At 43.9% G+C, this 13490-nt stretch overlaps 1 long non-coding RNA gene across 1 annotated transcript; it reads left to right on the top strand.

Annotated features, from left to right (window-relative positions):
- Positions 1-56: 56 nt before the first annotated feature.
- On the top strand, positions 57-12513 carry LOC144285969 (uncharacterized). The gene is made up of 4 exons (XR_013354090.1): positions 57-1180; positions 4132-4249; positions 11099-11213; positions 11291-12513. It is a non-coding gene; the product is annotated as an uncharacterized LOC144285969 (long non-coding RNA).
- Positions 12514-13490: the final 977 nt, after the last annotated feature.

Here is a 13490-nt window from a genome sequence, read left to right as displayed (position 1 = left end):
CCACGCGTCTCCATGGCGACCGCCGCACACCACGCGTGCGCAATCGGGAAGCTGCCGCCCAGGGGCCGCCCGGGAGCGTAGGTGTGCGCATGCGCCCTTCGGTCCGCGTGAGACCCTGGCCCGGTCCCAGGGGCGTCAGGGCGGAGTGAGCAGAGGGTTTCTGCAGCTTGGCCTGACCCGTAAGTCCTCATCTGTGCCTTTTAAAATGCCGTTGGTAGTCTGCTAAATTTTTATATCCCCAGTTCCAGTCTCGTACGTCTACCACGGCCTTTTGAGCCCAACACGTCTTAAACAGACTTGCTTCTCCGTGGTTCTCAGTGACCAAAACAGCTGGACGGAGCGAAACCTGGCGGCCCTCCTGCCGCGACAGCGACACTGACCGGGCCGCGACTCACGGCCGTGCCCGGCCCTGGAACTTCTGCACCCCCGTCCTAAATGATGGTCTCCCCGTTTCCAAGCCCTCCTCACAAATCCTTTATCCACACACCTGCTGCAACGAACTTTTAAAGACAGTTGGCTAAATTCACTCTTGCTTCAAGCCCTCCGGTAGGTCCCCGTCACAACACCCATCGAGACTGAACTTTATTGTGTCTTCCAAGGCCTGGTGTGATCTGCTTTTCTCGACACGTTTATCCACCACAGATTGTATTCTCCAAAAATGGCTGCAGTAATAGCTCCTATCCCGCCTCGGGCTTGAAGAATCTTGCCAGTTCCACATCAAGAGACAGAGTCTAAATCCACTCCCCTTCCATCTGGGTGGATTGGTTGACTCACTTGTAACTCATGGAATGTGCTGAAAGTGATGCTGTGGCTTCTTAGCTAGCTCATAAAATGTAATGCAACAGCATCCTTGTTAGCCTTGGAGACCTGAGCCCCTGGAAGGAAGTCTGGGTGCCCCGACGCTGCCGTGCTGTGAAGAAGCCCAAACTAGACCACATGGAAAGACCATAAAACGATGTGAAGGGGCGGGGGAGGGAGATGCCCCAGCTGCTCCAGTTCCCACTTTACCACATCCAGCCATAGTCTGACTGCAGCAGCAGGAGAAACCACTGCCCGCCACACAGTCTCACCCAGCCAAGCCCTTCCTGAGTTCTTGACTCAAAGAAATTGTAAGAAATAATAAAATGACTATAATAGTTGACATTATGAAGTTTTGGGGTGATAAGATACGCAGCAACAGGTAACTGGAACATCGGGTTTTTATTTTAACTATTCTCATATGTATGAAGTCATATTTCCCTGTGGTTGTAGGTGCCATTTCCCTGAGGACTAATGGTTTGAGCACTTTTTCAACTGCTTTTTTGGCCATTTGTAGATCTGTTGAAGGCTTTTCCCATTTTGTAATTGGAATGTTTTTATTTTTAGTGTCAATTTGTAGGAGCTCTTTACATGTCTTGGATATAAATCCTTTCTCAGTTTTATGGCTGCAAAGATATTTTTCCAGGGTTGCAGCTTGTTGTTTATTCTCCTAATAGTGTCTTTTGATAAGCTGACATCTTAAATTCTAAAATTTAAGATGCTAAATTTGGGGATCCCTGGGTGGCTCAGTGGTTTCGCGCCTGCCTTTGGCCCAGGGCGCGATCCTGGAGTCCCGGGATCAGTCCCGCATCAGGCTCCCAGCATGGAGCCTGTTTCTCCCTCTGCCTGTGTCTCTGTCTCTGTCTCTCTCTCTCATAAATAAATAAAAATAAATCTTTAAAAAAAATAAAATGCTAAATTTATTTTAGCAGGTTTTTTGTTTTTTTGTTTTTCCTTTTGTATCTTGCCCAAGGAGTCTTCCCTTCCTTCTTGTCACAGAGATAGTCTTCTGTTTTCTTCAAGAAGCTTTATGGTTCTGGGGTTTCAGGTTAGGTCCATGATCCACCTCAATTTAATTTTGTGAATAAAGTCAGATAAATGTCAAGATTCATTTTTTCCCATTGTTTTTAAAGATTTATTTATTTATTCATGAGAGACACACAGAGAGAGGCAGAGACACAGGCAGAAGGAGAAGCAGGCTCCATGCAGGGAGCCCGATGTGGGACTTGATCCCAGGGCCCTGGGATCACGCCCAGAGCCAAAGGCAGATGCTCAACCTCTGAGCCACCCAGGCATCCCGACTTGGCACTTTTTTTTTGAAAATCAACTATTTATGTATGAATCCATTTCTGGATTCTGTTCTGTTCCATCAATTTATCTGTCTCTCCTCCCACTGATACCACACTGTCCTGGTTACTGTAAGCTTTATAGTAAATGTTGGTGTCAGGTAGTGTATGTCCTCCAGCTCTGTTCATTTTGAAGATTGTTTTGACTATTGTAGAGCCTTTGCTTTTCCATATACATTTTCTTTTTTAAGATTTTACTTATTTAGGGATCCCTGGGTGGCGCAGCGGTTTGGCGCCTGCCTTTGGCCCAGGGCGCGATCCTGGAGACCCGGGATCGATTCCCACGTCGGGCTCCCGGTGCATGGAGCCTGCTTCTCCCTCTGCCTGTGTCTCTGCCTCTCTCTCTCTCTGTGTGACTATCATAAATAAATAAAAATTAAAAAAAAAACAAAAAAAAAAGATTTTGCTTATTTATTCATGAGAGAGAAAAAGAGAGAGAGAGAGAGAGAGAGAGGCAGAGACACAGGCAGAGGGAGAGGCTTCCCACAAGGAGCCCAAAGTGGGACTCAATCCCTGATCCCAGGATCACACCCTGAGATGAAGATAGATGCTCAACTGCTGAGCCACCCAGGCATTCCTTTCCATATACATTTTCAAATGATCTTGTCTATTTCTTCAAAATAACCTGCTGGGGGTTTGATGTTGATTGCATCGGATCTATCAAGTTTGGTACTCTTTTTCTCAGTAATGACAGTCATTAATATTGCTCCACACACAGGCATGTGTGGACACATTACTCTGTAAGGGATCCTTCTGTTATTCTGTATGTGTGTCCTCAGTCTCCTCAGACACTGGCAAGCTCCCTAATGTGTCCAGCACAACTCTGTACATGATGAGTGCTTGGAATCTACCTCTTGCCTGTCTGCTTTTGTCCCTAAGAGCTAAGTGAAATGTAAATGACAGAGATCCTTCGTGCAAATGATCACCTGCTAGAGGAGATGTCATGGTTTGCTTTCTAGGCACCCTGCCCTTCTCACCCTGGTGCTTGTAGACAGGTGCTTGGAAAGGCTAGCTTCTCTTGCTTTCCAAGAAAGGCTGGCATATCTTCCCTGTCAGTTGTTCCTCCTTGCCTGGATGCTCATCTGGCAGGATGCAGCTTGACTGTTTCTATTTAGTGAAGGTTGTATTGAGGTTATGTTGAGCCAGCCAGTTAGCTTCGAAAGAGAAAACTCACATCCAGCAAAGGAATACATTTTTTTAAATGTTTTATTTATTTATTCATGAGAGACGCAGAGAGAGGCAGAGACGCAGGCAGAAGGAGAAGCAGGCTCCATGCAGGGAGCGTGACGTGGGACTCGATCTTGGGTCTCCAGGATCATGCCCTGGGCTGAAGGCAGCGCTAAACTGCTGAGCCACCCGGGCTGCCCAGGAATCCTTTTTTAAAAAAGATTTTATTTATTCATTTATTTGAGAGAGAGACAGAGAAAGAGTGTGAATAGGGGGAGGAGCCGAGGGAAAGAAACAGGCAGACTCTCTGCTGAGTGGGGAGCTCAGTGCACGGCTCAATCCCACAACCCTGAGATCATGACCTGAGCCAAAATCAAGAGTTGGATGCTTAACTGACTGAGCCACCCAGGGGTCCCCTGTTTTAAAAAATATTGATTGATTGACAGAGAGTGGGAAAGAAAGAGAAGAACACAAGTGGGGGTAGGGGCAGAGGGAGAGGGAGAGGATCTCAAACAGACTCCCATCTGAGCACAGAGCCTGATGAGGGTCTTGACTTGGTGCTAGATCCCAGGACCCTGAGATCTTGATCTGATCTGAAATCAAGAGTCTGATGCTTAACTGGCTGAGCCACCCAGGCATCTCAGGAATACATTTTTGAATAATCATAAAAATTTCTTTCAAATAGAAATTGGGGAAGTATATCCAAATTTGATATGTGAGGAATCAGAAAGATGCAAAGTGACTTGCTCAATCTCTCTATGTTAATGAGGCCTGAAATTCCAGCTGAAGTAATATGATCTCTCTCTTTGGTGAGTTACAGGTAGAGACCACACCAGGTAGAGAGTCAGACAAAGGCAACTTTATTTGCAGCAAATAAAGAATCACAGGGAATAACTTCCAAAGCTATAATTTGCACTGCTGTGACTCCCTGAGCAATGGTGAGTGGGTCTTTTTTATTTAGGGTTAGGTTCAATATTCAGAAAGAGAAGTTTTGTCATTGTTTGTAGAGGTGGGCATAAGGTCACACATAGGTCTTAAGGAAATGTGCCCTAAGTGTGTACATACATTGTATGTTATGTTAATGAAGCTCAACTCCTCCTTGGGTGAAGATTTTAGCATCATATTTTAGCATTATAATGAGGTAGAGATAACTGTTGTACTAGGTCCATCTCCACAGTTGTGAGTCTTTGGTTGAACTCAAAGTGGTCTGAATGGTCAGGGCAGTTGTTATTCCTTAGAGGGTAGTTTTATTTTCTATCATAAGATGCTATGCCTGTGGGATTTTTTGCCTGGGTTAAAAGATAAGCTGGAGGGGCGCCTAGGTGGCTCAGCGGTTGAGTATCTGTTTTTGGCCCAGGGCGTGATCCTGAGTCCGGGGATCCCTTATTGGGTTCCCTGCAGGGAGCCTGCTTCTCCCTCTGCCTCTGTCTCTCTCTCTCTCTGTCTCTCATGAATAAATAAATAAAATCTTTAAAAAAAAAAAAAGGTAAGCTGGAAATTGGGCACCTGGCTGGCTCAGTCAGTAGAGTGTGCATGTCCTGATCTTGGGATTGTGAGTTCTAGCCCCACTTGCAGGTAGTGTTTACTTTAAAAAAAAAAAAAAAAAAAAAGCTGTAAAGAAAACAAAGGTGAATGGGTACACACATGTGGGCAGTAAAGGTCAGGTCTTGGAGTCTTGCTGGTGACAAAATCCACATTTCTAGTTCTACATCTCTTGCAGGAGAGCAGTCAATTTTACAATGATGTTCACTGACCGACAGAAGAGATGATAGTATTTTTTAATTGTTTCAGCTTCCTTGTTTATACTTTCTCCTTGTGGTGTCAGTGGTAGGTATTGTTTTGAGCACATAAAAGGTGAGGTTTCTTTATAAGGATTAAGTTTTTCCTTTGGCCAGCGCTTGACTTGGCCATGTGTTGGAGAGCTTGTGACTCTATCCTTTCCTACTTGCCTGTTCAGTCTGGGTCCCTCCAGGTGGCTGGGCTGCTGGTTCCAGGTCTCTGCTCTGTCCTGCCCACTTTCTCCATGCTGTCAGTTTCTTTCCCAATGCTACCAGGTGGTTTCACTCTTCAGCAGCACCAGCCTTAGATGTGTGCAAGTAGAGACCCTGCCCTAGATCTTGTGCTTTGCAGGACCCTGCTCTGACTCTCCTCCAGCTATCTCCCTCCAAAAGGGACAGGAAGACCATGGAATCAAGTTTGGTCCTGCTCACCTAGTCTCTCTCCCCCATCCTTCAACCCATAATCTGAGTCTCTGGCATCTTGGACTTTATTGCACAAATAACCCCAGCCCATTTGTTGGGCCTGCCTCAGTCTCTTTTCTGAGTCTATCCTGCAGAGTAATCCTGGGCCAAGGGCAGCATAGATGGAAACTCCATAGGCAGACTGAGGTGTCCAGACCTATTCATTCAAGGACCTTGTCATTGCAGGATGGAGCTGGGAATGAGAAGATGAGTGGCAGGTCATGCGCTAGGTGCAAAACTCCAATAGCACTGAAATTTTATTTTATTTTATTTTATTTTATTTTATTTTATTTTATTTTGTTTTATTTTATTGTTTTTTTGTTTTGGGCACTGAAATTTTTTTTTAAAGATTTATTTTTATTTATTTATTTATTTATGATAGACATATATATAGAGAGAGAGGCAGAGACACAGGCAGAGGGAGAAGCAGGCTCCATGCCGGGAGCCTGACACGGGACTCGATCCCGGGACTCCAGGATCACGCTCTGGGCCAAAGGCAGGCGCGAAACCACTGAGCCACCCAGGGATTCCCTGGGCACTGAAATTTTAAAATAAAATCTAGCCTTCCAGATCATTATGAAGGTCTGTTTGTTAAGGTGGGAAATAGTACATAGTTTATTTAACAGTATGTCAATTTAATTTATGACTTTTAATGTTTAGATATATGGTATGTGGACCTCTGTTTCCACTCTTGCTTCGGGCTTCACAACTGTTAAGATCAGGTTTGCTGGGATCCTGGGGTGGCTCAGCGGTTAAGTGCCTGCCTTCAGCCCAGGGCATGATCCTGGAGTGCTGGGATCGAGTCCCACATCAGGCTCGCTGCATGGAGCCTGTTTCTCCCTCTGCCTGTGTCTCTGCCTCTCTTTCTCTCTGTGTCTCTCATGAATAAATAAATAAAATATTTTTAAAAAAGCAGGTTTGCTCTTTATTTTTCCTCCTTTTATTACCCACTCCAACCGCTTCCTGATTTTCACTTGTTAAATAACAAATATTCAACTGATTAAATTTGATTTGCTTTATTAATCTATTTGCTTTAAAGAAAATCTATAATTTGCTTTATTAATCTATTCATGAATTAAACAGCATCCCATCTAGCAAGTAGAGAGATGCTCCACTGAGCCGAATGAAAGAAAGGTTTTTTAAAGGCAGGGAGAGGGGAAAAAGAGGGAAGGAAGGAAAGAAGAAAGGAAGAAAGGAAAGAAGGAGGGAAATTATTATTTTTCTTTTTTTGATACTTTATTTATTTAGGGACGCCTGGGTGGCTCAGCGGTTTAGCACCTGCCTTCAGCCCAGGGCATGATCCTGGAGTCCAGGGATCGAGTCCCGCATTGGGGTTCCTGTAAGGAGCCTGCTTCTCCCTCTGCCTGTGTCTCTGCCTATGTCTCTGTGTGTCTCTCATGAATAAATAAATAAAATCTTTAAAAAAAAAGATTTTATTTATTTATTTGAGAGAGAGCACATGAGGTGGGGAAGGGGCAGAAGGAGAGAGAGGGAGAATCCTCAAGTAGATTCCTCACTGAGTGGGGAGCCCCACATGGGGCTTGATCCCAGGACTCTGAAGTCATGACCTGAGCCCCCCAGGTACTCCATGAAGGAAGGAAATTATTAGCAAGGAATGCATTGTTTAGGCAAGATTGCCCTCCTAAGGGGAGTAGAAGGGTTGGTTCTATCAGTAAATTTCCTAATATTGACCAGGAAATTCCATGTTGGCTGCTTTAAAGGTTACATTCCTGGGGTTTGAAACTGCAGTTAGTTTAGGTATTAAGTCTTGGTTAGCTGACCTGGCCTAAGTGATGCCATTTTGGGACTGTGGTTTTCTTTTTTACACACTTCATACCTCACATTACTTTAAAAAAAATTTTTTTTAAATATTTTATTTATTTATTCACGAGACACACACAGAGAGAGGCAGAGACACAGGCAGACGGGACTCGGACTCGATCCCTGGAACTTCAGGATCACGCCCTGGGCTGAAGGCAGATGCTCCACCACTGAGCCACCCAGGCGTCCCCACAGAAAAAGTTAAAGGAAAACCCTACAATCAGTTGAATACATTGCACTCTATCCATATGGTAGACTCCCTGGGAGCTTCTGAAATAGAATGAGGTAGCTTGATTTAAACTGATTTTGGACAGAGGCCACATGGAGAATAGTGCAGAACAGTGTGAATGGTTTGCTCACACCTGCTACCCCTATCTTCACTTCCCTCCAAACCCACTGAGCTTGCTGCTTCTGCACCATGCTGAGATACCTCAGCTTGGGTCTTTATGCTTGCTGCCCCCAGAACACTCTTGCTCTAGATGTCTTGCCTTCATTCTAAAGGGTACCAGAATATGCCGCCCCAAAATATACCTCTTTGGAATATAGTTTATTTTGAGCTACAGGCCATTGAGAACTAGCAGACACGGGAAAAGCTCTAAAAAAGCTCTTGTAAGGGAAACTGACATTTATAACTGCAATTTATAGTCATAGAGATGTCTCCCTCTCCCATATCAGTAGAAGCAAACTCTTAATTCGAAGGAGTCACTGACTTAACTCTGCATAACAAACCTTACTAGACAACCAACCCTTGCTTACCTTATACTTCTCCTGGTCACCTTCCCCTATTCCCTCCCCACCTAAAAGCCCCAAATCCCTTTTCTTTTGTTTAGCCCAAGATAGTATATAAGCCTCAAGCACCTGGCCCCCTCCTTGAGCCACATTTTTTTTCTTTGTAAGCTGTGATGTGTAGGTAATTAAAACTTTTATTCTCCTGTAAATCTATCTTCTATCAGTTTAATTCACAGGTCCTAGCTAACAAAACTTGGAGGATTGAAAGAAAAAGCTGTTTCCTCCCCTACAATTCAAATATCACCTTCTGAGAAGCCTTTCCTGACTACTGTCCCTAACTGCCCTTTATTTTCCACCAGAACATTTGATCATCTTTTGACATCTACATCTAGTTGTTTGTGCCTCCTCTGTCTGTCTCTGCTAAAATATAAGCTGGAAATTTTGTTTTGTTCACTGTTGTACCTCCAACACCCAAAACACTGCTTGACATACAAGCACTCAATAAATACTTACTAGGGGGCTCCTGGCTGGCTCAGTCAGAGGAGCATGCAACTCTTGAACTTGAGGTGGTGAGTTTGAGCCCCACATAGGGTGTAGAAATTACTAAAAATAAATAAACTTTAAAATAAATAAATGTTTATTAAATAACACATATATGTAAAAAATATGTGCAACATATGGGGCACCTGGGTGGCTTAGTCAGTTGAGCATCTGACTCTTGATCTCAGCTCAGGTCCTAATCTCAGGGTCTTGAGTTCAAGCCCTGTATTGGGCTCCACGCTGGCATGGAGCATACTTTAAATAAATAAATATATATGTATATATATGTATGTATGTATGTATGTATGACATAGTGCTAAAAGGATGTATAAGGGGATGCCTGAGTGGCTCAGTGGTTGAGCATCTGCCTTTGGCTCAGGGCATGATCCTGGGGTCCTGGGATGGAATTCTGCATCAGGCTCCCTGGAAGGGAGCCTGCTTATTCCTCTGCCTAAGTCTCTGCCTCTATGTCTCTCATGAGCAAACAAACAAACAAACAAATAAATAAATAAATAAATGGATGTATAAAAATCAGGTAAAGTGATTGTTCTTTTTGAAAGGAGGGGAGAGACAGTTTTTACTTTATCTTCTTTTGTTATGCTTAACTTTATTCCCCAAAGCATATAATATTTTTTTTTAAATGATTTTTTTTTAGGGATGCCTGGGTTGCTCAGTGGTTGAGCATCTGCCTTCGGCTCAGGGCGTGATCCTGGGTTCTGGGATCTAGTCCCACATCAGGCTCCCTGCAGGGAGCCTGCTTCTCCCTCTGCCTATATCTCTGCCTCTCTCTCTCTCTCTCTCATGAATAAATAAATAAAATTAAAAAAATTTTTTTAAAAATTCTGTAAATTCTTCAATAGGAATAAGAATTTTATTAAACATTTTTTTAGGTATATGAATTTTAAAAACATGATTGAGGGCAGCCCCGGTGGCGCAGCGGTTTAGTGCCGCCTGCAGTCTGGGGTGTGATCCTGGAGATCCAGGATCGAGTCCCACATCAGGCTCCTGCATGGAGCCTGCTTCTCCCTCTGCCTGTGTCTCTGCCTCTCTCTCTCTCTCTGTGTCTCTCATGAATAAATAAATAAAATCTTAAAAAAAAAACTTTCCTTTAAAAAAAAAAAACGTGATTGAGTCCCATGATGGAATTAACTTTATTTTATGGGAATGAAAAGCAAACAAACTATGGTCAAATGTGACCACATAGATCAATCTTCAAATATTGAGCAAAAAGTTGTAAAAGAATACAGATAACCCGGGATCCCTGGGTGGCTCAGCGGTTTAGCACCTGCCTTTGGCCCAGGGTGCAATCCTGGAGTCCCAGGATCAAGTCCCACATTGGGCTCCCGGCATGGAGCCTGCTTCTCTCTCTCTGCCTGTGTCTCTGCCTCTCTCTCTCTCTCTCTGTGTCTATCATGAATAGAAAAAAAAAAAAAAAAGAATACAGATATACAAATCTATAGAGTTGGAAAGCAGATTAGTTGTTGCCAGAGGGTAGGAAGAAGGGAGAAACGGGAAGTAATTACTTAATGGATGTGAAGGTTTCTTTTAGCGTGCTGAAAAATTTTGAAATTAGAGAGAAGTGGTGGTTGCCCCATACTGTGAATGCACTAACTGCCACTGTGCTGTAAAATGGTTAAAATGTAAGACTTTAAAATGGTTACTTGTATGTTATGTGAATTTCACCTTAATAAAAAAGGATAGAGAATGTTACCATTTACATAAAGTTTAAAGCACAATAAACCAATATTATATTTCATTTTAGGATGCACAGGTATATAGTAAGAGTATAAAGGAATGCAAGGAAACCAGAAACACTAAATTCTAGTTTTACTTCTGGAGGTTTGGGAGATGATCATGACCAGAAAGGCTATATACAAGGGGCTTCCACTTGTATTGGAAACATTCCACTGTATTGGAAACATTTCAGTAATTTTTTTTTTTTTTTTTTTGCAGGGGGATGCCTGGGTGGCTCAGTGGTTGAGCGTCTGCCTTCAGCTCAGGGCATGATCCTGGGGTCCAGGATCAAGTCCCCGCATCGGACTTTCTGCAGGGAGCCTGCTTCTTCCTCCGCCTATATCTCTGCCTCTCTCTCCCTCTCTGTCTCTCATGAATAAATAAATAAAATCTTAGAAAAAAAATTTTCTTTTTGTGGGACTTGATTCTAGCACCCTGAGATCATGACCTGAGTCAAAGGCAGATGCTTAACCACTGAGCCACCCAGGTGCTCCATCATTTTTTTAAAATTTTAAATTCTTTTTTTAAGTGATCTCTACATCCAACATGAGGCTTGAACTCATGACCAAGATCTCAACCATGCTCAAGAGTTACATGGTCTACTGACTGAGCCAGCCAGGTACCCCAGAAACATTTCATTTCTTAAGCTGAGCAGTGGGTACATTGTGTGTGTGTGTGTGTGTGTGTGTGTGTGTGTGTGTGTAATATATTTATTTTTTTTAGAGAAGGAGATGAGAGGAGAGAGAGAGAGAATCTTAAGCAGGCTCCATACCCAGTGCGGAGACAACATGGGCTTGATCTCACCAACCTGAGCTGAAACCAAGACTGAGCCACCCAGGTACCCCCATATATGTATATGTTATATTATTCCCTTATACCCTTTGGTATGTCTAAAATATTTTCTTTTGTTTTCAGATTTTTATTTTTGTTTACTCAAGTAATCTCTACACTCAACATGGACCTCGAACTCACCATCCTGAGGTTGAGTCTTATGCCCTTCTGACTAAGCCAGCCAGGTGCCCTTGTCTAAAATGTTTTCTAAGCATCGGACTCCCTGCAGGCAGCCTGCTTCTCCCTCTGCCTGTGTCTCTGCCTCTCTCTGTGTCTCTCATGAATAAATAAATAAAATCTTTAAAAAAAAAAGTTTTCTAAGCAATTCACAGCTTCACACAACTCCTGCCTGTACATTTCCTCAGGATCCTATTGGCTGCTGAATTGTGTTGCCTCAATCACATTGAAATCCCAACCCCCAGTATGTTTGAATGTGGCTGTATTTAGAGATAGGATCTTTAAAGTGGTAATAAATGAAAATGAGGATATTAGTGTGGGCTCTATTTCAGTGTGACTGGTATCATTATAATTAGGACACAGAAATGCACAGAGGGACAACCACATGAGGACACATCAAGCTGAGGGCTGTCTGTCTACAAGCCAAGGAGAGAGGCCTCTGAAGAAACCGCCCGTTAGCACCCTGATCTTGGACTTCTGCCCTCAAATAAATGTGGGAAATAAATTTCCATTGTTTAGCTCCCACAGTCCATGGTCTTTGTTGTAATAGCCTGAGTAGACTCGCATGTATTTTTGTCTTCTACCTTCCCCATGGGTCACAGCTTTACCTCCCCATTTCGGACTTTACCTCCTACCAGGCTCAGAGTGACTTCCTGGTATGTTTAGCCACCAAAGCAGACAAACATAGCACAGAAGAGAGTGGGATCTGCCATTGACTAGAATAATCCCATCTCCTGTTTTTAGCATTTTAACTAGTCTCTATACCCAAAGTGGGGCTTGAACTCAGGACCCTGAGATGAAGAGTCGCAACCTTTACTGACTGAGCTGGCCAGGCACCCCTTGTTCATAGCATTTTATTTATTTATTCATGAGAGATCCACACAGAGAGGCAGAGGCACAAGGCAGAGGAAGAAGCAGGCTCCATGCAGGGAGCCTGATGTGGGACTCAATCCCGGGACTCCAGGATCACCCCCTGGGCGGGAGGCAGGCGCCAAACCGCTGAGCCACCCAGGTATCCTGTTCTTAGCATTTTAAAAACCCATCGTCAGACCTGAGCCCAGACCATGTAGGAGCTGGGGTTCCAGAGGGAGAAACTGGCATGAAAATGCTGGGAGTTGGGAGAACTGTTTGGGCTGACCAAAGGCCTGGGGTTGGGGAAGCCACCCAGCTACCCACCCACCCCCACCCTGGCTGGTTACATCAGGTGCTAGTTACTTGTACGGGCTCTGGAACCAGATTGCTGGGGGCTGAATCCTAGCTCTGCCACTTACTTGTTGTGTGACCTGGGGTAATACTTAACCTTTCTGTTTCTCACTTTTCTCATCTTTTGAATAGTTACCATGATGAGTACTTAGATCCTGGAGTTGTTTAGAGGATTAAATGAGTTTTTGAAAAAAACTTTAACCTACTTATTCATGCCTGTGAGATAAGGAAACTGAAGGACTCTATAAAAACTTGCGTTTTGCTCCTTTTCCTATGTCTATTCTTGCTAGGACCTGCACCCCCACTTTTATGCATGTCTCAGAATGCAAATAGTATATGTCCTCCATATAAGGGACAAGGATTTCTTTAGGGTAGGTAACATCTAAGGAAGGACCAAGTGGCAATGAGGTGGTCAGGGGGCTATTGCATATTCCAGACCACTGCACTACACATTTGGATACCAGCACCCTCTTGCCCCCTCCTCGGCTGTAAGGAATAACACCTGGACCCTCATCTTTGTTCTAATCAGTGCCTGGATGCTTGAGAGGACATGTACACCAGGCCATCATCCTCAGTAAAAAACTCCAGTTCTCAAACAAAGACAATACTCCTTCCTTTCCTTCTGTGGGCAAAGCATCCCTGATGGGAACCAAAGCTACTCCCTCAAGCAATAATAAGGCCTGTCCTGAACCAGCAAGGCCTGTGATTGACTCTAAGACATGATGGATTTGACCTTGGCCTTCTTCTTGCACATACTCACCCACTTTGCCCCACATTTTCCTTACATAAACCTGGAAGTATTTTTGGCACTTTGGAGACAGTATTTGAGACATTAGTCCATTGTCTGCCTGGCGTTGGCCTCAGGAAGTAAGTTCCTTTCCTGTTTTGCCGCCACTCTATCAAC

The sequence above is a fragment of the Canis aureus genome, chromosome 16 (assembly GCF_053574225.1).
Source record: "Canis aureus isolate CA01 chromosome 16, VMU_Caureus_v.1.0, whole genome shotgun sequence".
Lineage (NCBI taxonomy): Eukaryota > Metazoa > Chordata > Mammalia > Carnivora > Canidae > Canis > Canis aureus.
This window is presented reverse-complemented; position numbering and strand designations above follow the sequence as displayed.